This window comes from Polyodon spathula, chromosome 32 (genome assembly GCF_017654505.1).
Source record: "Polyodon spathula isolate WHYD16114869_AA chromosome 32, ASM1765450v1, whole genome shotgun sequence".
Taxonomy (NCBI): Eukaryota; Metazoa; Chordata; class Actinopteri; order Acipenseriformes; family Polyodontidae; genus Polyodon; species Polyodon spathula.
In genome coordinates, this window is record NC_054565.1 from 7,125,590 (window position 1) to 7,128,278 (window position 2,689).

A 2,689-nucleotide genomic window follows, 5' to 3' on the forward strand; every position below is an offset into this window, starting at 1 on the left:
TGATTGTAAAAGCACAGCATAGTTTAATAAAGCACAGCTCAAGCATGGTCAAGCACAGGCAAGCACCATGGTACTAAACACAGATCTAAACACAGATCTAAACACAGACCTAAACACAGATCTAAACACAGATCTAAACACAGACCTAAACACAGGTCTGAACACAGGTCTAAACACAGATCTGAACACAGGTCTAAACACAAATCTGAACACAGGTCTAAACACAGATCTGAACACAGGTCTAAACACAAATCTGAACACAGAGCCATTGTTTGCATTGATTCAGAAAGGGGCTTTGTGGAAGCAGCTACTCTAACAGTGCGTGCGACTCTCTAAGTGTCATTTTTTAAAAGGAAATAAATAAAAAATGCTTGATCTGATTAATATTGAGATGCTGTCAGTGTGTGGATGTGTTTGCTTTGATTGAATCGCACCTTGATAGATCCGGGTCATGCTGATAGAGCTGAGAGAGCTATCACTGTCCTGTTTGAATCCTCGCTGTCTAACCCTCCTGCAGAAGCTGTGCTCTGTTTGTGTAGTGATGTGTGTGTGTGTGTGTAGTCATTCTGTTTGTGTAGTGGTGTGTGTGTGTAGTCATTCTGTTTGTGTAGTGGTGTGTGTGTGTAGTCATTCTGTTTGTGTAGTGGTGTGTGTGTGTGTGTAGTCATTCTGTTTGTGTAGTGGTGTGTGTGTGTGTGTGTAGTCATTCTGTTTGTGTAGTGTGTGTGTGTGTGTAGTCATTCTGTTTGTGTAGTGTGTGTGTGTGTGTGTAGTCATTCTGTTTGTGTAGTGGTGTGTGTGTGTGTGTAGTCATTCTGTTTGTGTAGTGGTGTGTGTGTGTGTGTAGTCATTCTGTTTGTGTAGTGGTGTGTGTGTGTGTGTAGTCATTCTGTTTGTGTAGTGGTGTGTGTGTGTAGTCATTCTGTTTGTGTAGTGGTGTGTGTGTGTGTAGTCATTCTGTTTGTGTAGTGGTGTGTGTGTGTGTGTGTAGTCATTCTGTTTGTGTAGTGGTGTGTGTGTGTGTGTGTGTGTAGTCATTCTGTTTGTGTAGTGGTGTGTGTGTGTGTGTAGTCATTCTGTTTGTGTAGTGGTGTGTGTGTGTGTAGTCATTCTGTTTGTGTAGTGGTGTGTGTGTGTGTAGTCATTCTGTTTGTGTAGTGGTGTGTGTGTGTGTAGTCATTCTGTTTGTGTAGTGGTGTGTGTGTGTAGTCATTCTGTTTGTGTAGTGGTGTGTGTGTGTGTAGTCATTCTGTTTGTGTAGTGTGTGTGTGTGTGTGTGTAGTCATTCTGTTTGTGTAGTGGTGTGTGTGTGTAGTCATTCTGTTTGTGTAGTGGTGTGTGTGTGTGTAGTCATTCTGTTTGTGTAGTGGTGTGTGTGTGTGTGTAGTCATTCTGTGTGTAGTGGTGTGTGTGATGTGTGTGTGTGTGTAGTCATTCTGTTTGTGTAGTGTGTGTGTGTGTGTAGTCATTCTGTTTGTGTAGTGGTGTGTGTGTGTGTAGTCATTCTGTTTGTGTAGTGGTGTGTGTGTGTGTAGTCATTCTGTTTGTGTAGTGGTGTGTGTGTGATGTGTGTTTGTGTAGTGGTGTGTGTGTGTGTGTGTGTGTGTAGGTATGAGGATAGGGTTCATTTAAAATGTGCTCTAGATCTTTCCCTTGGTGTAACTAAGAATGTTGGACCTTCACATGAAATAACTGACGTTCCCTGAACTAGCCTTTGCCATGGAAAACAAATACCATGGACAGCAGAGCTGGCAGAAGAAGCATCGTGCAAAGCATGAGCCAACAAGAGCACACTGAGCAGCGGGTGTCCTAATAGGGTACATAACATGAGAAAAGATAAACTCCAAACACAAAATGACAAGTGGACTGACATGCAGGTATCTCTCTAAACCACGTGACAGCGAAACGAAGAACAAAACACATCTGGTGCTTGTGAGAAACGGCAGGACTATCACAAGCTGCTGGATCCGGTAGAAATGACCTCGTCACCCTCAGAAAATCAAAACGCTTCACAGCTGGATTCTCAGGTTATAAATGTAGAAATACTTCAGGAAACGTTATCAATTCAACAGCCACAGTCTTGACTAAGCGATTGAGAAAGACTTTATTTAGACTTTAAAAGCCAATGTGTTTGTCACTGAATTTTACAAATTGTTAGCATTTAAAAATGTTACAGTTTTGGATTCAATATATACGACTTCCCCATTATGTATGGTTCATGTTACACACCATACTCCAAATATGAAACAGCTCATCTGAAAATCCAGAATATGTCTATCAAGATCATTAAATAATGCCGTTGCAAAGGAAATTCTCTGCAAACAGAAAGCATAAAAAAACATTCAAAGTGATGAGACTCTAGAATGCTAATTAGGGTTTGAGGTGCATGTAAACAAACAAGATGCAAGCAGGAGCTGGAGTCTGGACAGGAGCCCCGGGACTCTCGTGCCAGCCTCCTGCGGAATACTTCAAGAGATTTCAAGCTGGCATTTTGTTGGCTGGGCCCAGCGAGCTTGTACCGCAGCGTCCAGGAAAGGGAACTGCAATTACTGCAGGCAGAGGAGATTCCCACGGGGAGGGAGGGGAGAGGCAGGGCTCCACAGCGGCACGGAGCTGCAGACTCCTCGCAGGCTCTGAGGCTGGGACCAGCCCTGCACACAATCTGTGTAGGTGTGCTAATGAAATGACC

The 2,689-nt window shown here is 43.3% G+C and overlaps 1 protein-coding gene across 1 annotated transcript in view; it reads left to right on the forward strand.

The window, feature by feature from the left end:
- The window catches only part of heyl (hes related family bHLH transcription factor with YRPW motif like), a 6,521-nt gene extending 6,131 nt beyond the window's left edge, over positions 1 to 390 (forward strand). The window contains exon 5 of the mRNA XM_041233857.1: positions 1 to 390. This exon is cut by the window's left edge and continues 729 nt beyond it. The gene's annotated coding sequence lies outside the window, so the exon portion shown is untranslated.
- The last annotated feature ends 2,299 nt before the right edge of the window (positions 391 to 2,689 follow it).